This window comes from Pseudophryne corroboree, chromosome 5 (genome assembly GCF_028390025.1).
Source record: "Pseudophryne corroboree isolate aPseCor3 chromosome 5, aPseCor3.hap2, whole genome shotgun sequence".
NCBI lineage: Eukaryota > Metazoa > Chordata > Amphibia > Anura > Myobatrachidae > Pseudophryne > Pseudophryne corroboree.
The window spans coordinates 32,632,357-32,655,654 of NC_086448.1; the positions used below are offsets into that span (position 1 = coordinate 32,632,357).

The 23,298-nt window shown below is 49.5% G+C and overlaps 1 protein-coding gene across 5 annotated transcripts in view; it reads right to left on the reverse strand.

The window, feature by feature from the left end:
• GPR20 (G protein-coupled receptor 20) overlaps window positions 1–23,298 on the reverse strand; it is a 141,492-nt gene that overhangs the window by 20,406 nt on the left and 97,788 nt on the right. The window contains exon 2 of one of the 5 annotated variants that reach the window (XM_063921198.1): window positions 15,927–16,046. The exons of the other annotated variants lie outside the window; for them this stretch is intronic. The gene's annotated coding sequence lies outside the window, so the exon portion shown is untranslated. The remainder of the gene's footprint in view (window positions 1–15,926; window positions 16,047–23,298) is intronic. 5 annotated transcript variants of the gene reach the window in all.

The window sequence follows — 23,298 nt, forward strand, 5'->3', positions numbered from 1 at the left end:
TTGCACAGGTGCATGAAGAAGATGATAACTTATAGGCAGGTGGAAAACACATTTAATTCACGGGTGAAATCAGTTCTGTTACAGCTTTTATTTGATTTCCTGATTAACTTATATAACTATAAATACTGCGTATACGTTAGACACACCTCGCAAAGTGATATATGTCTGGTTTATATGGAGCTGGGAAGTAAAATCAGCGCAATTAGATACAAATGACAGTTCAGAATAATTCCTTGGGATCCCTGTTATAAACAGCAGCCATAGGGCAGCCTGCGAAATGTAAATTCAGGGCTATAGAAGAAAGAACATCGCAGCAGCCGGCAGTCACTAGTGGAAAATGTGTAATTTATGGCCTCTTTTTAATTATTTTAAGACAAACATCTTGCGGGCTGCGCGGTGGGAGACGTCACGCTGACTGCAGAGAGTATACAGTGGCAGATATTCAGCTACAAGTGTTTGTTATAGTGATACATATGGCTGCGAGGCGTGATTGTGTCTACAAGCGTTATACCCCTTTCACACCGCTGAGATAACCCAGGTTATTGCTGGGCCGACCTGGGATGTGAGCCCCTCGGCCTGGGGCAGTCTTACTGGGGCTCAGTCTAGGTCAGACCACTGATGCTGCAGCAGTCCAGTAAGTACCTGTAACACTGATCCCTACCCCCAACCCTCCCTTTAGTGCCTAACCCTAACTCCCCCATTCCCCGCAGCCTATCCCTAACCCTCCCCGCAGCCTAACCCTAACTTTTCCCGTAGCCTATCCCCCCGCAGCCTAACCCTAACTTTTCCTGTAGCCTAAGCCTAACCCTCCCCTCATCTTAACTAGAGATGAGCGGGTTCGGTTCCTCGGAATCCGAACCCCCCCGAACTTCAGCCTTTTTTCACGGGTCCGAGGCAGACTCGGATCTTCCCGCCTTGCTCGGTTAACACGAGCGCACCCGAACGTCATCATCCCGCTGTCGGATTCTCGCGAGGCTCGGATTCTATCGCGAGACTCGGATTCTATATAAGGAGCCGCGCGTCGCCGCCATTTTCACACGTGCATTGAGATTGATAGGGAGAGGACGTGGCTGGCGTCCTCTCCGTGTAGAATAGATTAGAGAGACACTTGATTTACTACTTGGGGAGCATTAGGAGTACTCAGAACAGTGCAGAGTTTTGCTGATAGTGACCAGTGACCACCAGTTTTATTTATAATCCGTTCTCTGCCTGAAAAAAAACGATACACAGTCACATACCATATCTGTGCTCAGCCTCAGTGTGCTGCATGATAATATCATCTATGTATATCTGACTGTGCTGAGTGCTCACTGCTCACACAGCTGAATTGTGGGGGAGACTGGGGTGCAGTTATAGCAGGAGTACAGTGCACACTTTTGCTGCCAGTGTGACTGACCAGTGACCACCAGTATATTGTCTGCCTGAAAAAGTTAAACAAACACTCCTGTGGTGTTTTTTTTTTTAATTCTATAAACGCATTCTGCTGACAGTGTCCAGCAGGTCCGTCATTCATTATATTATATAAATATTTACCTGCAGTAGTGTTGTATTTTTTTTGTTCATCTCTATCATCTTTATCATCTCTATATTAGCAGACGCAGTACGGTAGTCCACGACTGTGGCTACCTCTGTGTCGTCAGTGCTCGTCCATAATTGTATACCTACCTGTGGTGGGGTTTTTTTTTCTATCTTCTTCATACTAGTAGTTTAGGAGTCTGCTGACAGTGTCCAGCAGGTCCGTCATTATATTATATATACCTGCAGTAGTGATATATATATATTTTTTATATCATTATCATCTCTATACTAGCAGACGCAGTACGGTAGTCCACGGCTGTGGCTACCTCTGTGTCGTCAGTGCTCGTCCATAATTGTATACCTACCTGTGGTGGGGTTTTTTTTTCTATCTTCTTCATACTAGTAGTTTAGGAGTCTGCTGACAGTGTCCAGCAGGTCCGTCATTATATTATATATACCTGCAGTAGTGATATATATATATTTTTTATATCATTATCATCTCTATACTAGCAGACGCAGTACGGTAGTCCACGGCTGTAGCTACCTCTGTGTCGTCAGTGCTCATCCATAATTGTATACCTACCTGTGGTGGGGTTTTTTTTTCTATCTTCTTCATACTAGTAGTTTAGGAGTCTGCTGACAGTGTCCAGCAGGTCCGTCATTATATTATATATACCTGCAGTAGTGATATATATATATTTTTTATATCATTATCATCTCTATACTAGCAGACGCAGTACGGTAGTCCACGGCTGTAGCTACCTCTGTGTCGTCAGTCACTCGTCATCCATAAGTATACTAGTATCCATCCATCTCCATTGTTTACCTGAGGTGCCTTTTAGTTGTGCCTATTAAAATATGGAGAACAAAAATGTTGAGGTTCCAAAAATAGGGAAAGATCAAGATCCACTTCCACCTCGTGCTGAAGCTGCTGCCACTAGTCATGGCCGAGACGATGAAATTCCATCAACGTCGTCTGCCAAGGCCGATGCCCAATGTCATAGTACAGAGCATGTAAAATCCAAAACACAAAAGATCAGTAAAAAAAGGACTCAAAAATCTAAAATAAAATCGTCGGAGGAGAAGCGTAAACTTGCCAATATGCCATTTACCACACGGAGTGGCAAGGAACGGCTGAGGCCCTGGCCTATGTTCATGGCTAGTGGTTCAGCTTCACATGAGGATGGAAGCACTCAGCCTCTCGCTAGAAAAATGAAAAGACTTAAGCTGGCAAAAGCACAGCAAAGAACTGTGCGTTCTTCGAAATCACAAATCCACAAGGAGAGTCCAATTGTGTCGGTTGCGATGCCTGACCTTCCCAACACTGGACGTGAAGAGCATGCGCCTTCCACCATTTGCACGCCCCCTGCAAGTGCTGGAAGGAGCACCCGCAGTCCAGTTCCTGATAGTCAGATTGAAGATGTCAGTGTTGAAGTACACCAGGATGAGGAGGATATGGGTGTTGCTGGCGCTGGGGAGGAAATTGACAAGGAGGATTCTGATGGTGAGGTGGTTTGTTTAAGTCAGGCACCCGGGAAGACACCTGTTGTCCGTGGGAGGAATATGGCCATTGACATGCCTGGTGAAAATACCAAAAAAATCAGCTCTTCGGTGTGGAAGTATTTCAACAGAAATGCGGACAACAGGTGTCAAGCCGTGTGTTGCCTTTGTCAAGCTGTAATAAGTAGGGGTAAGGACGTTAACCACCTCGGAACATCCTCCCTTATACGTCACCTGCAGCGCATTCATCATAAGTCAGTGACAAGTTCAAAAACTTTGGGCGACAGCGGAAGCAGTCCACTGACCAGTAAATCCCTTCCTCTTGTAACCAAGCTCACGCAAACCACCCCACCAACTCCCTCAGTGTCAATTTCCTCCTTCCCCAGGAATGCCAATAGTCCTGCAGGCCATGTCACTGGCAATTCTGACGAGTCCTCTCCTGCCTGGGATTCCTCCGATGCATCCTTGCGTGTAACGCCTACTGCTGCTGGCGCTGCTGTTGTTGCTGCTGGGAGTCGATGGTCATCCCAGAGGGGAAGTCGTAAGACCACTTTTACTACTTCCACCAAGCAATTGACTGTCCAACAGTCCTTTGCGAGGAAGATGAAATATCACAGCAGTCATCCTGCTGCAAAGCGGATAACTGAGGCCTTGTCATCTTGGGCGGTGAGAAACGTGGTTCCGGTATCCATCATTACTGCAGAGCCAACTATAGACTTGTTTGAGGTACTGTGTCCCCGGTACCAAATACCATCTAGGTTCCATTTCTCTAGGCAGGCGATACCGAAAATGTACACAGACCTCAGAAAAAGACTCACCAGTGTCCTAAAAAATGCAGTTGTACCCAATGTCCACTTAACCACGGACATGTGGACAAGTGGAGCAGGGCAGACTCAGGACTATATGACTGTGACAGCCCACTGGGTAGATGTATTGACTCCCGCCGCAAGAACAGCAGCGGCGGCACCAGTAGCAGCATCTCGCAAACGCCAACTCTTTCCTAGGCAGGCTACGCTTTGTATCACCGCTTTCCAGAATACGCACACAGCTGAAAACCTCTTACGGCAACTGAGGAAGATCATCGCAGAATGGCTTACCCCAATTGGACTCTCCTGTGGATTTGTGGCATCGGACAACGCCAGCAATATTGTGTGTGCATTAAATATGGGCAAATTCCAGCACGTCCCATGTTTTGCACATACCTTGAATTTGGTGGTGCAGAATTATTTAAAAAACGAGAGGGGCGTGCAAGAGATGCTGTCGGTGGCCAGAAGAATTGCGGGACACTTTCGGCGTACAGGCACCACGTACAGAAGACTGGAGCAACACCAAAAACGCCTGAACCTGCCCTGCCATCATCTGAAGCAAGAAGTGGTAACGAGGTGGAATTCAACCCTCTATATGCTTCAGAGGTTGGAGGAGCAGCAAAAGGCCATTCAAGCCTATACAACTGAGCACGATATAGGAGGTGGAATGCACCTGTCTCAAGCGCAGTGGAGAATGATTTCAACGTTGTGCAAGGTTCTGCAACCTTTTGAACTTGCCACATGTGAAGTCAGTTCAGACACTGCCAGCCTGAGTCAGGTCATTCCCCTCATCAGGCTTTTGCAGAAGAAGCTGGAGACATTGAAGGAGGAGCTAACACTGAGCGATTCCACAAGGCATGTGGGACTTGTGGATGGAGCCCTTAATTCGCTTAACAAGGATTCATGGGTGGTCAATCTGTTGAAATCAGAGCACTACATTTTGGCCACCGTGCTCGATCCTAGATTTAAAACCTACGTTGTATCTCTCTTTCCGGCAGACACAAGTCTGCAGGGGTTCAAAGAACTGCTGGTGAGAAAATTGTCAAGTCAAGCGGAACGCGACCTGTCAACATCTCCTCCTTCACATTCTCCCGCCACTGGGGGTGTGAGGAAAAGGCTCAGAATTCCGAGCCCACCCGCTGGCGGTGATGCAGGGCAGTCTGGAGCGACTGCTGATGCTGACATCTGGTCCAGACTGAAGGACCTGACAACGATTACGGACATGTCGTCTACTGTCACTGCATATGATTCTCTCACCATTGAAAGAATGGTTGAGGATTATATGAGTGACCGCATCCAAGTAGGCACGTCAGACAGTCCGTACGTATACTGGCAGGAAAAAGAGGCAATTTGGAGGCCCTTGCACAAACTGGCTTTATTCTACCTAAGTTGCCCTCCCACAAGTGTGTACTCCGAAAGAGTGTTTAGTGCCGCCGCTCACCTTGTCAGCAATCGGCGTACGAGGTTACTTCCAGAAAATGTGGAGAAGATGATGTTCATTAAAATGAATTATAATCAATTCCTCCATGGAGACATTCACCAGCAGCAATTGCCTCCACAAAGTACACAGGGAGCTGTGATGGTGGATTCCAGTGGGGACGAATTGATAATCTGTGAGGAGGGGGATGTACACGGTGATGAATTGGAGGATGATGATGAGGTGGACATCTTGCCTCTGTAGAGCCAGTTTGTGCAAGGAGAGATTAATTGCTTCTTTTTTGGTGGGGGTCCAAACCAACCCGTCATTTCAGTCACAGTCGTGTGGCAGACCCTGTCACTGAAATGATGGGTTGGTTAAAGTGTGTATGTCCTGTTTATACAACATAAGGGTGGGTGGGAGGGCCCAAGGACAATTCCATCTTGCACCTCTTTTTTCTTTCATTTTTCTTTGCGTCATGTGCTCTTTGGGGAGTGTTTGGAAGGGCCATCCTGCGTGACACTGCAGTGCCACTCCTAGATGGGCCAGGTGTTTGTGTCGGCCACTAGGGTCACTTATCTTAGTCACACAGCTACCTCATTGCGCCTCTTTTTTTTCTTCTTTGCGTCATGTGCTGTTTGGGGAGTATTTTTTGGAAGGGCCATCTGGCCTGACACTGCAGTGCCACTCCTAGATGGGCCAGGTGTTTGTGTCGGCCACTAGGGTCGCTTAGCTTACTCACACAGCTACCTCATTGCGCCTCTTTTTTTTTTGCGTCATGTGCTGTTTGGGGAGTGTTTTTTGGAAGGGCCATCCTGCGTGATACTGCAGTGCCACTCCTAGATGGGCCAGGTGTTTGTGTCGGCCACTTGGGTCGCTGAGCTTAGTCACACAGCTACCTCATTGCGCCTCTTTTTTTCTTTGCGTCATGTGCTGTTTGGGGAGTGTTTTTTGGAAGGGCCATCCTGCGTGACACTGCAGTGCCACTCCTAGATGGGCCAGGTGTTTGTGTCGGCCACTTGGGTCGCTGAGCTTAGTCATCCAGCGACCTCGGTGCAAATTTTAGGACTAAAAATAATATTGTGAGGTGTGAGGTGTTCAGAATAGACTGAAAATGAGTGGAAATTATGGTTATTGAGGTTAATAATACTTTGGGATCAAAATGACCCCCAAATTCTATGATATAAGCTGTTTTTTAGGGTTTTTTGAAAAAAACACCCGAATCCAAAACACACCCGAATCCGACAAAAAAATTCGGTGAGGTTTTGCCAAAACGCGTTCGAACCCAAAACACGGCCACGGAACCGAACCCAAAACCAAAACACAAAACCCGAAAAATTTCCGGTGCACATCTCTAATCTTAACCCTATCTTTCCCCCGTAGCCTAATCCTAACCCCTGCAGCCTATCCCTAACCCTCCCGCCAGCCTAACCCTAAATTTTCCTGTAGCCTATCCCCCCCCCCCGCAGCCTAACCCTAACTTTTCCCGTAGCCTAACCCTAACCCTCCCCGCAGCTTAACCCTAACTTTCCCCGTAGCCTAATCCTAACCCCCGCAGCCTATCCCTAACTTTTCCCGTAGCCTATCCCCCCCGCAGCCTAACCCTAACTTTTCCCATAGCCTAACCCTCCCCACAGCTTAACCCTAAATTTCACGTAGCCTAATCCTAACCCCCACAGCCTAACCCTAACCCTCCCCGCAGCCTAACCCTAACCCTCCCTCTTGTGCCTGATCCTAACCCCCTGCAGCCTAACCCTAACCTTCCCCATAGCCTGACCATAATTCCCCGCAGCCTAACCCTAACCGCCCACAGCCTAACCCTAACCTTCCCCATAGCCTGACCATAATTCCCCGCAGCCTAGACCTAACCGCCCGCAGCCTAACCCTAACCTTCCCCATAGCCTGACCATAATTACCCGCATCCTAGACCTAACCCCCCGCAGCCTAACCCTAACCTTCCCTATAGCCTGACCATAATTCCCCGCATCCTAGACCTAACCCCCCCGCAGCCTAACCCTAACCTTCCCCATAGCCCGACCATAATTCCCCGCATCCTAGACCTAACCCCCACCCCGCAGCCTAACCCTAATGCGGTTGGTAAATAGTGGAAACCACCCAGCCACCATTGTTGGGCAACGCCATTCACAGACCACCATATAGAGATGTCAAGCATGTCACTGCCAGTTCTGATACACAGATTACATCCCCTGTGCGCATTCCTTTGAAGCCGTCCATGTCACATCGTGCCCTGAGCAAGCCGCGCTGGAATCAGAAGCTGCCAGAGTACCCCAACTAGGAACCCCAACACCTAGAGCCGACGAATAATAAAAACTGAGAGAAAGATGGCGGACCGGGCCTTAGCAAGACATTCCGGCTGGAGTGTACGGGTGTGTACGGTCACAGACATGGTAGGGGTAGAGTAGGAGTACTGTGTTAGGCCTCCCTGGAATCTAAGGTATAGCGAAAGGAATTATGACGTGTCTATCAAATGCGCCCGCCAACACTAGTACAGGTGCATGCATCAGGTTGGGTACTAATTACTGTGGTTTGCCAGCTGTTGTCAAGGCTGACAGGGGCATGCTGGGACATGTAGTTCCACAAGTTGGAGAGAGACAGGTTTCCTTATGCTGTTGTAGTTAGTAGTCAAGAACTAAACACGGACATCTACCTGCTGTATATAGCGATCAGGGCATAGAGAATATTGCAGCTCCGCAACCATGCACTTCCACGTCTGACCTGGGTCTGGATACATGCCTGTAGGGTTGTCTGGTCAACCATTTAAAAGTGAACATATATTCTTCACGGTATGCAATTAGTCTACTGACCATTGATTGATCTATACAGTGGTTCCAAAACTTGCAGGCAGGATAAGCCGGAATACAGCATGAGGCACGTGGTGACTTACATATAACCGGGGCACCTGGGACAGCAGCAACATACACTCGGTAAATGCAGGTTCGCCTGGATGGCAATGGAACCAGAACACTGTAGAGAAATTCTGAGCAGGTTTTCAGGATGTCACTGGAGACTAGGAACGCACACAGGAACAGTGCGAGCAGCAACAGACTGAGGGGACGGTGATAAAGTACCAACCAATCAGCTCCTAGCTGTCATTTTTCAAGCACAGCCTATAACATGGCAGTTACCTGATTGGCTGGCACTTTATCTCTCTCCAAGGCCTGCGCAGCGCGATCGCGGCACATACGCAGTCTGCCGATAGTCTCTCAGTTGCATGAACATCAGCATAGCGTATAAACAGGCATTAGACCCAGCATCCTAACAGATCCTCAGGACCCCAAACAGGACTTAGGTGGACATTTGAGATGTGAGCCAGTGGAGAAGTTGCCCATGGCAACCAATCAGCACTGAAGTAACATCTATAATTTGTATACTATAAAATTATACAGAGCTGCTGATTGGTTGATGGAGCAACTTCTCCACTGGCTCACTTCTCCGCTCTTATCACTGCTTAGTAAATGTCCCCCTTTATATACTATACATGACCTGCCAGACAGTTTTACAGTATGTATTTATCCGCCCCTCCTACAGCCCTTACATGGGTGCTGTCTCTTTGGTAATACTCAATATTGTTTTATTACCGTGCGTAAACATGCTGCAGAGTCTGATGACTGTATATGAATGCATCAGATTGCCCGGAAATGGCGCTGATGAGCCCATATGAATGTATATATCCCCAAGAATGTTACAGCTATATAATGGGGGTAAGGTAAAATCAGGGAGATTGCTGGTCTATTCAGGGAGTCAGGGAGATTGCTGCTATTTCAGGGAGTCTCCTGCAGAATGAGGGAGGGTAGGCAACTATAGATTGACATAATATCCCTTTAATTCGGGACACCTATGATTTGTCCAGGTGAGTGGCAGGCAGGGGTGTATCTTCCTATTGGCCAGGATGGCACTCGCCAGGGGCGCCAGTCGAGGAGGGGCACCATCCAGAGGTGCCACCCGCGGGCAGTAGGTACTGTAGATTCACTTTTAGTGGCAGCAGCTATCCCCCCACCCCCGTGTAGTTCCTCACCAGCATGGATGCCCAGTAACGATCACAGCATGCAGCAGTGGCTGCTGGGAGGTGTAGTTTACAGTATGTAGAGTTTCTTGTCTGTATTGTGGTGTGGTGTAGGACCCCGGCGCCAATTACAGTGGCTGCTGCTGCATTCTTTGATCATTAATGGGCATCCCTGCTGTTGAGGAACTACATGGGGGTGGGGGGATAGCTGCCGCCTCTAAAAGTGAATCTACCTAAAAGTGCTGCCTTTAATAGTAAAATCAACATGGGGGAATATGTGTGTCTGGCACTGTCTGGGCATATGTGTATCTGGCACTGTGGGGGCATACATGTATCTGGCACTGTGGGGGCATACGTGTATCTCGCACTGTGGGGGCATATGTGTATCTGGCACTGTGGGGGTATATGTGTATCTGGCACTGTGGGGGCATATGTGTATCTGGCACTGTGGGGGTATATGTGTATCTGGCACTGTGGGGGCATATGTGTATCTGGCACTATGGGGGCATTTGAGTGTCCGGCACTGTGGGGGCAAACGAGTATCTGGTTCTGTGGGAGCATACTGTATGTGTATCTGGCACTGTGGGGGCATATGTGTATCTGGCACTGTTGGGGTATACGTGTATCTGGCATTGTGGGGGCATACATGTATCTGGCACTGTGGGGGCATACGTGTATCTGGCACTGTGGGGGCATATGTGTATCTGGCACTGTGGGGGTATATGTGTATCTGGCACTGTGGGGGCATATGTGTATCTGGCACTATGGGGGCATTTGAGTGTCCGGCACTGTGGGGGCAAACGAGTATCTGGTTCTGTGGGAGCATACTGTATGTGTATCTGGCACTGTGGGGGCATATGTGTATCTGGCACTGTGGGGGTATATGTGTATCTGGCACTGTGGGGGCATACATGTATCTGGCACTGTGGGAGTATATGTGTATCTGGCACTGTGGGAGTATATGTGTATCTGGCACTGTGGGGGCATACATGTATCTGGCACTGTGGGGGTATATGTGTATCTGGCACTGTGGGAGCATATGTGTATCTGGCACTATAAGGGCATTTGAGTGTCCGGCACTGTGGGGGCAAACGAGTATCTGGTTCTGTGGGAGCATACTGTATGTGTATCTGGCACTGTGGGGGCATATGTGTATCTGGCACTGTTGGGGTATATGTGTATCTGGCACTGTGGGGGCATACATGTATCTGGCACTGTGGGGGCATATGTGTATCTGGCACTGTGGGGGCATACATGTATCTGGCACTGTGGGGGCATATGTGTATCTGGCACTGTGGGGGTATATGTGTATCTGGCACTGTGGGGGCATATGTGTATCTGGCACTATGGGGGCATTTGAGTGTCCGGCACTGTGGGGGCAAACGAGTATCTGGTTCTGTGGGAGCATACTGTATGTGTATCTGGCACTATGGGGGCATATGTGTATCTGGCACTGTGGGGGCATATGTGTATCTGGCACTGTGGGGGTATATGTGTATCTGGCACTGTGGGGGCATACATGTATCTGGCACTGTGGGGTCATATGTGTATCTGGCACTGTGGGGGTATATGTGTATCTGGCACTGTGGGGGCATACGTGTATCTGGCACTGTGGGGGCATATGTGTATCTGGCACTGTTGGGGTATATGTGTATCTGGCACTGTGGGGGCATACGTGTATCTGGCACTGTTAGGGTATATGTGTATCTGGCACTGTGGGGGCATATGTGTATCTGGCACTGTTGGGGTATATGTGTATCTGGCACTGTGGGGGCATACGTGTATCTGGCACTGTTGGGGCATATGTGTATCTGGCACTGTTGGGGTATATGTGTATCTGGCACTGTGGGTGCATACGTGTATCTGGCACTATGGGGGCATTTGAGTGTCCGGCACTGTGGGGGCAAACGAGTGTCTGGTTCTGTGGGAGCATACTGTATGTGTATCTGGCACTGTGGGGGCATATGTGTATTTGGCACTACACTCAGAGGCATTATGTGTATCTGGCACTGCACTAGTGGGGTCATTATGTGTAACTGGCACTATACTGGGGGACATTATGTGCATCTCACACTATATTCGGGACATTATGTGTAAGGAGAACTACTGTGGGTATTGTGTGTAATGCTGCTAATTGTGTGTGTGCATGTGTAGGGGGTGTGATTATATATTTATAGTTTGATATCATAATATAAAATTGTGAGGCCACGCCCACTTTCCCAGGATCGTGCACGCCTTCCCATATATATGGGCACTACTGTGTGGCATAATGTGTATAAGGGGTAGTACTCAGTGGCGTATCTATAACATGGGCCCCTGAGTCCCGGGGGGCCCACACCGCACACATTGCACCCATTTCTCCTATACTTACCTTTCCAGAGTCCATCTCTGACTGTGTGTGGGCCCCCTCCTCTCCTGTAGCCGTCACCGCCGCTACTAGCGAACTAAGCACTAGAGACTCTGGCACAGTGCCAGAGTCTACAGCACATGCGTAGGACTTCAAAAAAATGTCGCGGTGGCCATTTTTCTGAGTCCTGCGCATGCGCTGTAGACTCTAGCACTGTGCCAGAGTCTACAGCGCTCAGAGCGCTAGCAGCAGCGGTGACGGCTACGAGAGAGGAGGGGGCCCAAACATGGAGTCTGCACACGGGTCCCCTCCTCTCTAGAGACACCCCTGGTACTACTGTGTAGCATAACGTGAATAATGTACTGTACATTACTGCGCTGTGTAATGTAAGGCACACTATTGTGGTGTAATTTGAATTGGGGTACTATTGCGTGGCCACGCCCTTTTTTTGGTACACGTGCCTTCCCTATTTCAAATACGGGGGGGTGGGGGGGGGGCACAGTCCTTTACTTTGCCAGGGGAGCTCAGACCCCTAAATACATCCCTGGTTGCAGCTTGAATTTAGCCAGCCACAGAAAGTAAATCATAGGCCTATGAATGCATGATAATTTTCATGACTTAAAACCATACTTGCCGACTTTCTGGCTGCTCTCTCCGGGAGAGAGCAGCCAGGACGGCTCAAGAGGGGGGCGGGCAGTGATGGGGCGTGCAGAGGGGGGCGGGTCAGAGGCGTGGCGGAGGCGGGACGGGGGCGTGGTTGCGGGATCGCGTCACGTAAGCCACGCCCCCCGCTGTGTAATGCCGCTATTACCGGCATTATACAGCAGGGGGCGTGGCTATGATGACGCGATTCAACAAGAATCGCATCATCGCCTGCCCGGACCGCCCACTTTACTCGCTAAGTGGGCGGCCGGGCAGTGGGGAACCCCTGAAATAGGGAGACTTGCCTGTTCTTCCGGGGGGCCGGGAGGGTCACCCGATTTTCGGGAGCCTCCCGGCCATTCCGGGAGAGTAGGCAAGTCTGCTTAAAACGTTCCAATTTCGGTGGGAGAGTAATATTTTGAAGGGATTTGTGGGATTTGGGAGGCATTCACCTCTCATATGTAGCAGAGGCAGGTGTCTCCACCACTTGCGGCAATAACACCGAGTGGCCACGCCCCCTGCGCCTTGCATCTGGTTCTGCAGTAGATGACCAGTATCACCTATGGCGCAACTTGCTAGAGATTACTGTAGCTGAAAGCTAAAAAACACCCAGGATCACTTCAACTATTTCTTCCCTCCAGAATGTTTCTGAGGGGAAAGTCTGGGCTAAGATAAACAGAACTGCTGCAGCCGGGACCTGATACAGCGGTAGATTAATATGATCTGTACCAGGCTGTCCCTGCCAAAAATAAACTGTTATTTTTATTGGATGAAGCCAGATGGAAAGCTTTAAATTGTTTCTCATGTCGTTAAGTAAAAATACCCTGGAACATACATCCTCGAGGAAGTGTGGGACAAAGTGACGTCCAAAAATCAATTGTATTCTTCAGTATTGACAGTCCGTCGTAAACGTGAAGCTCAGGCCCGGCCAGAGAGGAGGGAATCCTGGGAAGCACTTGTCTTGCGGAGTGAAGGCGCAGCACAGAAGGCTGGGATGGGGCCCCCGGATGAAGATGAGACACATTTTTGTGTTTGGAGAGCAAAGTCATTAAGATAAAGGGGGCTGCCGTCTGGAAACGTGGAGCCGAGAGAGGGAAATGCTGCTCCGATATTTTATCCTCGGGCAGAAAATAAAAGTTGGCACGGCCCCATTCCATGGTTCCATGGGACCCTGAGGCCAGAATGTAACATTCGCTGGGATTTCTGTAATACCAGTTTGATGCCGGATTCTCAGCGTCCTCAGGGGTCTGTGTAAGAGGGGTGGGAATGTGGATGTTAGGAGGGATTATAATGAACACAAGTGGAAGCATGGTGAATTATATTATAACAGTGAAGGAAAAGCTTTACGCTATATATGTTACAGGCAGGGGCATTGGTGACGGGGTGGCAGGTACCGTACCTTGGCGGCACGGTGGCAACTGATTTGCTGGAGTCAGAAGGTGCTTTGGATTAGAAAATGGAATTTGGCCGCTCAGATAAATACCTCCCTATTGGTCTGCACGTTGGCAGCTACCCTAGTCTGTGCACCTGCTGTCTGTGGCGACCTGAGGGTGGCAAATTCCCATAAGCTGGGCCCGCAGCCCTAAAGGGCTATGTGTCCCAGACAGTAATGTGGATGGGAGACATATTTGATGCCACATTCGCAGTGTGACAATGAATATTTTCATGCAAAGACAGTGTGATAGTGTAACCCTACCACATGGATTCCCTGCAGCCAATACGCATGCTCAGCTGCCGACCAGCACATGCGTCACTGGGGGATGACGGAGGAGGGGGAGCCGGAGCTTTGCATTCTGGACATTGGTAAATCCGGCCTTAGAAACCACAAATGGAGGACCGCAGCACATATTGGATGCTGGAAATTAACCCTTACCCCTCCAGACCTGAATAGCATAATATGACATTATATCCGTGCATCCGAAACCTGTGAGAGCAACCTAGGATCACGCAGACTGGATCACACTGAAAATGCGCTGATATCAGATTGTTTCTAAATTGTATATTTATCCATAAATGAGCATGCACCCCCTTCCCCAGTACATCATTACAGCTGGATCCCCTGGAACACCCCCCGTCACCTGAAGCTGGGAATTGCAATGCTGCGGGAAAACCAGCATGCTCCGCTCCGTACTGTAGTTCTGCAAGAGGGACTTACAGAGGCTCTTGTAGAAAACGAGTTTCTGTGCCAAGTAAAACACGCTGGGACTGAATGTGATATTTGCCAAGAATGTCCGATACTTGTTGAGATGTCAGCACAAACGATTAATTTATTTAGCTCTTTGACATAATTAAATAGAAGTGGATATAAAATAATGCTTAGTAAGTGAGCCACCTCTTGTGCAACCGCAGCTTGTAATTTCCAGACACTTTTTGTCCAAAATGTTTAAGTGAAAAATACAAAAAAAAAACCCTAATTAATGTCACACATCGGGGTCTAAACCACCGGCTATCAGGGGTTGTCACGTCACTGCCATCTGTGCCTCTCCTGGTCACGTCTGGCATCCCTGAGACCTGTGTTGGCACATCTACATGTGGGCCTGGTGTTTACCCTTCTGGCAATTCACATGGAGGCAGAGCATGGGAGCTGCCATCTTGGATTCACTAATGACTGCATCTGCCAACCAGATTCCTGCAGTCACGCTCACATGATCCGCTTAGCCAATAGGCACAGGGAGCTCCCTATTTAAACCCTCTCTGATGCTATGCTTATTGCCAGAACAACACTCTTCTCCGTGAAATCAGTATCCTGGCTCCTGGCTGTGGTGACTTCTGTTCCAGCCTCCTGTTACCTGCATTGCCAAGTGCTCTGACTCAGTTCCCGGCTATCTGCATTCACAAGTGCATTCTGCATCTGACTCAGGGCCTGAATCATGATTGTATGGACGCAACCTTGGATCCCCATCGCGACTATCAGGCTGGCCGTAGGACCTGGACACCAGGAAGTCTACAACCGATGACGCAGACCCTGGACCCTTCAAAATAGGAAGCATACGGCTGATGCTGCAGCAGCAAGCAGTCAGTCCTCCCTTTCCTGCCCATAGCAGCCTGTACTTCCAATTATGTCACTGGACCCGCCATGCTACACTCACTGCACAGATTAGGGACACAGGCAGTGCAGGGAAGCTGAGAGGAGGCACACAAAGACAGGGGGCAGAGAGAAAGGATACAGAGCAATGAGGCACCGAAGGAGAAGCACTAATTACCACCACCCCTCCACATTGCCTGTCAGCATTGATTGCTGACGCTCCCAAACTGCAGCTGGCAGAAGGGTACACGGCAACCCCCCTGTGGAGCAAAGCAGTGTTGCAAATACTTTTTAAAACACAATTTTTGTTAGGAAGCATGACCATGCCTCCACAGTTAGGCCACACCCCCAAACAGTACCGGGGCCCGCCCAGGCTCTCTATTGGCCTGTACATCCACTGGTAGCATTGGTCCTTATACAAAGAGACATTATCAACACCTACAGCCTCGTCAGCTCTCCTGCTAACAAAGCTAAACCCTTAATCGGTTAGCAGTTGATTTACCAACGGACCCAATACCGACGGTCATAATCCCGACAGCCATTGACCAACAGTCAATATACCGACACGGTCAAAATACCGACATTTGAAATGCCGACATGTGCTTTTAAGGAAGTTTTGCTCCAAAACAGACTTGTTCATACTTTACCATCCCAGTGGACCCGGAGGAGGGATATAATAGTGTGCCGAGCGCCGTGCCCGAAGTATGGCGAGCTATGCGAGGGGACGCGGTACTCCTAGACGGTGTCCATGTCGACCTATGTTGACACTGTAAAAAAAAAAAACTCATGTTGGTATTTTGACATGTTGGCATTTCAAATGTCGGTATTCTGACTATGACGGCATTTTGAACATGTCGGTATTACGAATGTCGGTATTTTGACGTGTTGGTATTTTGACTGTAGATCAATGGCCGTCGGGATTATGACCGTCGGTATTGTGTCCGTCGGCAAATCACACTGAACCCCCTTAATCATTAGACTGTTTTTACTGCCAAATATCTGTTACCTCCCGCCATACACCCGACAGGGGCTCTGCCAAAGTTCAAAGTGAGACCCTTTTAATGTGTCACATGATGAAACCTGTCATGTGACATTGGTATAACAATCATCATCAGTTGATGGCTAGCAAAGGCTATACTATCGATATTCGACGGCTTTAAACCATCAGTAGAAAGACCCATCGATGGGTTAGCTGTTGATGGTTGAGTGCTGCTCATTTGCAGACCTCGGCCATCTGACCGGAGCCACCGATGTTTTCTAAACATTGAGTGCCACAATCGATGTTGCTGCATTGGTGCTGTGCCATTGAAGGATAATAAAAACTCTTGCCATGGGCCATAGACCATCATTTGTTTAAAAAAATTCGATGGCCGATGGACACTCCTACTCACCAGATGCAGTTACCATCCACACTGCAGAGACCTAGTTGCCAGTCATAGCTCATTCCGACCCGATCGCTCGCTGCAGTTTGTCGCAGCGCAGCGATCGGGTCGGAACTGCGCATGCGCCGCAGTGTGCCGGCGCATGGCAGTCGTTGCTGCCTAGCGATCGCCTCTGAGACAGAGGGGTTCGCTGGGCGGGAGGAGACTGAATGGCTGCGTTAAGCCGCCGTTTAGGAGGCGCGGTCCGGCCAACGCAGGCGTGGCCGGACCATTGTGTGGGGGGGGGGTGTCGCGGCGGCTGCGCGCTGGCCGGGAGTTACTCCTGAAATACAAAAGCATCGTCACTGTGCGATGCTTTTGTAATTGTGCGCGGGGGGGGGGGGGGGGGGGGGCGGCATTGACATGCAGGGCGGGCACCCGCATGTCAGGGAAGATGATCGTAGCTGTACTAAATTTAGCACAGCTACGATCAACTCGGAATGACCCCCATAGACCAGTGGTTCTCAAACTGTGTTCCATGTCACCATGGGGTGCCTCAGGGCACTTGCAGGGGTGCCTTGAATTGGTGGTCCGGGAGCCAATTCAAATTATTTCTGGTCAATGTAATAGGCAAAACCAGTTCTGGTTGCTGTCAATCATAAAACGTGTGGAGAAACAGAAGTAAATGTTGCACTCTGGGTAGGCTGCCATGACAATTCTTCCGCTAGAATTAGCTACAGCCAATGCCCCAGACAGTACCCAGGAGAGGAAGGCCTTGGCCTAGGGTGCTGGTTGTTACATGGCCCTGGCCTAGGGTGCTGGTTGTTACATGGCCCTGGCCTACGGTGCTGGTTGTTACATGTCTGCAAACCCACTGTACAGTAAGTATATCCTTCAGCTCCGTATCCCTAGGGCCCTGCAGGCCAGTGTGTGGGTCTCCTTGCTGATAATCCACCATGGGGATCAGCTTATAGTCGCTCCATTCCCCACCCCAGACATGTGTTAGGGTACTCCGAGACCACCAAATCTTAGCTGCTACCCCTGGGAGTGCATCATGATGGCTCAGTCAGTGGGACGGGCATCCTAAGGGGGAGATATATTAAAACCTTTGAAAAAGTTACTGTGGAGAAGTTGCCATTTGTTTAGCACATATTTAGCACATATTATAAAATTACAGATGCCAATTCGTTGCTGTGGACAACCTCTTTACTTGGAATGCATTTGGCATCCTAGCGGTCAGGATGCTGGCAGTCATGTGACTGATGTTGGAATGCCGACACCCGACAGGAGACCGACATTGGGACACCAACGAATACCGGGGTGGGGGTTACGGTTAGGGCCTTTGGGGGGGGGGGGGGGGGGTGTAGTGTTTGCCGTAGCCGACATCCCTAGAGAATTAGAGGAGGGGAGAGCGGTAAAATAATTAGCCCTGTCCGGTGTCGGGATTCACACTGACTGGGTGCCGCAGTCAGTCATGTGACCACTGGCATTTCATGCCCAACCCCTCTACTTTATCTCTCTCTCTAAGGTTTGATACATCTCCCCCTATGCCAGAAACCAGTATAATAGCATGTGTTTAGTCAGGAACCAGGAAAGACCAGAAGAGGTAAAACAGAGGCCCAGTAATCTGCAAAATGACCAGTATAGCAGAGTAAAAGGTGCAATGTACAACTCTATCAGCTCTGTTGTAGAATAACCACACTGCCCAGTGAAGCTTATAATATCATTTCCCTTTCACAGGCGCTAAGAAACACCTATTAACGGTCTTCCATACTTGTGTACTTCTGAAAAAGTAATTCAGGGCGACTTTGAAAGCAATACCTATGAGAGCGGTGGTACAGTGGAGTGTATTGCTCCACCTTGGAAATGTGTAATAAAAGTGACTTACATCCAAATGTAAACAAGGCCTCTCATAGAAGTGGCCACAAGAACCCTTTTTTGATAATACATGTAGCCATAGGAATCATTGTGCTTTATAACCAGAGCAGAAAAATGGCGCTGATGACCTCACCTGAGGGTGGTTCTATAAGTAAGGTAACACAAGCTCTCACCTGTGTAATATTATCCAAACCCCCCCCCCCCCCTTCCCCCAGGCCAAAGTAGGTAGACCACGGCTTCCTCTCACGGCCATTAGACCGCACCTCATATCAGCCATACTGTCCCAGCACCAGGTGTAAGATGGCGGGTCTGGTGGACACACGGTCACACAGTGAGGCGCTTGGTGTGACCAGATTTCTGCATCTGAAGGTCACATCAGCAGCTGAGAATCATCTCCATCTTGTCGCAGTGTATGGTGATAGCGTCATGTCACGGAAACAGGTTTGGGATTGCTGCACTGTCTGTGGTGGACGCGCTTAGCCGGCTGGATCGCTGTTTCCGTGACATGACGGTATCACTGTACACCGCGACAAGTTGGCGATGAATGGCAGCTGCTGATGTGCCCTATAGATACAGAAATCTGTAAAAGGATCTTAGCGTATAGAGTACGCTGTCCCTGAACTGGGATGTTTTCTATACACTTGGAGCGTCCATATCATTTCCCAAACCAGAAAGACACACAACCCCCCTCCCAGACGTTCACCTTGGAATGCTCATCATCTGCAACTATCCTTGTAGCAGCGGCGGCAGCACACCACAAGTGACACGCGTTGCACTGATGTGCAGGCTGAGAAGCACCATAGCTATATATATATATATATTTCCAGACAATGTCACGGGAAACCAGAGACTTCTCAAACCAACAGCCCCCCCCCCTCCCTGTGATGGGCTCTGGGTGGAAGCCAGCAGATGAATTTCTCATCACTGCAGAGCATTGCCCCTGGGATGGGAGCTGCCCACAGGATAGGCCGGGCATCTGCCGCTTATCTCGCAGACAACAGATCCCTGGGAGGAAAGGGCCACAATGCTGAACGCTGAGAATCCTTTCTCTGTTCTCTTATAGCTTGTAGTAAACAGAATATCTGTCCCGTCTTCCTGTGCAGAGTCCCAGAGCCTACGTCTGCCCACATGCCCCTCTTATAACGTAATGTACACCATGGGGCATTATATGGGCAATGCTTTATTAGAGTGCACTGGGCACAGTTGTCTCTCATGTCAATCTCTCTATATATATCTATATATATCTATATATATCTACTAGGTGAATCATCGCGCCCTATGGGCGCTCTTCGCACCGTTGCAAGGGGCTACGCCCCCTTAACCTCTGCACGCCTTTCTAGCGTGCAATATTTGTATTATATGGAGTATTAAAATTGCACGATGAAAGGGCGTGCAATGGTGAAGCCCTTTGCGATGGGGAGGGGGCGGGGGAGTGGGGGCCACAGATGAGGGCGGGGGTCTGGAGGCGCTGCGGTTGGGGGAGGGGAAGGTGAGGGGCTGTTGCGGATGGGAGAGGGGTTACAGAGGTGCTGCGGGTGGGGAAGGGGAGGCACTGCGGGTGGGGGAGGGGCGGGGGTACCGCGGGTGGGGGCCAGAGGCACTGCAGGTGGTGGAGGGGCAGGTGCGGGGGTGCCGTAAATAGGGGAGAGGGTCTGGGGGCGCGGCGGGTGGGGGTAGGGGGTCCGAAGACACAGTGGGTGGGGGAGGGGTGGGTGCAGAGTTGCCGTGGATAGGGGAGAGGGTCTGGGGGCGCGGCGGGTGGGGGAAGGGCCGGGTGCAGCGGGTGGTGGAGGGGCGGGTATATTGAGGTATATATAATGGGGTATATAGGGGTGTATGTGTGTGGTGTGTAGTATATAGGGGAGTATATGTGTGTGGTATGTAGTATATAGGGATGTATGTGTGTGGTGTGTAGTACTGTATATAATGGTGTATATATTTGTGCGCTGTGTAGTATATTGGGGTGTATATGTGTGTGGTGTGTAGTATATAGGGGTGTATATGTGTGTGGTGTGTAGTATATAGGGGTGTATATGTGTGTGGTGTGTAGTATATAGGGGTGTATATGTGTGTGCTGTCTAGTATATAGGAGTGTATATGTGTGTGGTGTGTAGTATATAGGGGTGTATATGTGTGTGGTGTGTAGTATATAGGGATGTATGTGTGTAATGTGTAGTACTGTATATAATGGTGTATATATTTGTGCGCTGTGTTGTATATAGGGGTGTATATGTGTGTGGTGTGTAGTATATAGGATGTATATGTGTGTGGTGTGTAGTATATAGGGGTGTACATGTGTGTGGTGTGTAATATATAGGATGTATATGTGTGTGGTGTGTAGTATATATGGGTGTATATGTGTGTGGTGTGTAGTATATAGGATGTATATGTGTGTGGTGTGTTGTATATAGGGGTGTATATGTGTGTGGTGTGTAGTATATAGGATGTATATGTGTGTGGTGTGTAGTATATAGGGGTGTATATGTGTGTGGTGTGTAATATATAAGGGTGTTATAGGGGTGTATATGTGATGTGCGCTCCCCCTGGCCGTTGGCGCATGCGCACATCTCACTCTTTTTCCGGGCATGCGCACACAGGCTTGTTGGACTAGTTGAGATGTGCGCATGCGCCCACGGCCAGGGGGAACGCAGCGATATGAGAACTCAGTGGCCGCGGCAGTGATGAGGAGGGAGAGGAGATGAGAAAGCAGACGGGGGAGCTAAGGAGAAGCGTCGGGCAGCGGAGCGGTGAGTGAGATTGCAGAGGAAACGCCACTTAACGCAGCAGTGGAGGTTAGTACATCTCGCCCTGTATGCCTGTGACTCCACCCAGCGTTGTGACTCCGCCCAGCGTTAGAGGCCCAGACACAGAGTCACAGATCTGGGCTATTACATAGGAGATGATAAGTAAACTTGATTGGTTGCTATGGGCAACTTCTCCACTTGTCACTCTATATAAGGCTTGATACATGTCCTCTATGGTGGTGTGGCCTTGTAATATCAGACGGGGAGGACACTACAGTCCTGTATGTACAGTCCTTGTTACAGGGGATACAGTAAGATACATGCGGTTAAGATGTCGGCTGTCGGCAGAGCCGGCATTAGGCATAGGCAAACTAGGCAAATGCCCAGGGCATTTGGTATGCTTAGGGGCACCAGCAGCTTCTGCTGATTAAAATGATATGCGGCATGCCTATATTCTGTGTGTGACTGCGGCTGTATCTGCATACGAAATACTATGTTGCAGTGTATTCCTGGAAATCACTGTAATGTAGCATTTCGTATGCAGATACAGCCGCAGTCGCACATAGTATATGAGCATGCTGCATATAATTTTTGTGCATCCTAGCCACATAGTGAAGCAAATAAGACGCATTTTCATACACAAAAGATGCCCAACGTTAGCAGAGCTGCCAGCTGACTCATGCCAGGCATCTCCTGCAGAACTAGCGGCGGTGCTAGGGGGCACCTGCCAAAATCTTGCCTAGGGCATCATATTGGTTAGGGCCGGCTCTGGCTGTCGGGATCCCAGGAGTTTGAATCCTGATGCCGTAATTCCGACACTCGTCAAAATGCAGATGATGGAATCCAGACTGGGTAAGGGGACCGACGCTGGTATTCCAACAGCCAGCATCCCAAACGTAAGAATGGGGGGGGGGGGTTACGTTTAGGCGCTACGGGTGGGGTTAGAGTTAGGCAGTGGGGAGGGGGGTTAGGTTTAGGCACCACTGGGGGGAGGTTAGGATTAGGCTGTGGGAAGGAAGGGTTAGAGTTAGGCTTTAGGGGCGAGCATACTTACCTCACCTTTGTCGGGATTTCACCAATCGGGATTCCGGCGTCAGTATTGCATAGGCAAACGCAGGAGGGTTTCCAGTTGCCCGGAACCCCCTCCTCTTGGTCAGTGGCTGAAAATATGACAATAGTGATAGTATATAGGGGGTAATTCAGACCTGATCGCTAGGTTGCATTTTTTGCATCCCTGCGATTAGATAGTTGCCGCCTACAGGGGGAGGGTATGGTGTATGTGCAGGGGTGCGAACGCATGTGTAGCAGAAATGCACAAACAGAAGTTTGTGCAGTTTCTGCTCAGCCCAGGACTTACTCTTCCAGTGCGATGATCGGGCCGGAGCTGACGTCAGACACCCTCCCTCCAAACGCCTGGTCCCTCTTGCGTTTTCCCAGACACTCCTTTAAAACGGTCACAAATGCCCTCTTCCTGTCAATTATTATTATTACTACCAGTTTCTTACATAGCGCAGCATATTCCGTTGCGATTAACAATTAGAACAACAGTAATAGAACAAAACTGGGTAAAAACAGACAGACATAGAGGTTGGAAGGCCCTGCTCGCAAGCTTACAATCTATAGTCAATCTCCTGCGATTGCCAGTTGTTCAGAATTTTTGCACCATCCCGTCATTGACCGGCGATCCCCATTGCTGTGGACGGCCACGCCTGCGCATTGCGGTGCATACGCATGCGCAGTTTAGATCTGATTGCAGGCTGTAAGAAAACGCAGCCTAGCAATCAGGTCTGAATCGGCCCCATAATACGATTACTAGAGCTGCCGCCACATCATGCAGTGTAAGGGACAGAGCAGAGCTGCTGCACATGCCCAGTGGTAGCCACTTCTTCTACCTAGTTTGCTGTGTGTGGTTCTGAGCCCTCAATCAGTGCACTGGACCAGAGAGTAGCTACCAAGAAGAAGAGACAGGAGCCTTACCATGAGGTGGGAGAATGTGTGCTTAGAAAGTGTGGTACTGGTTCTATTATGTTTGTGTA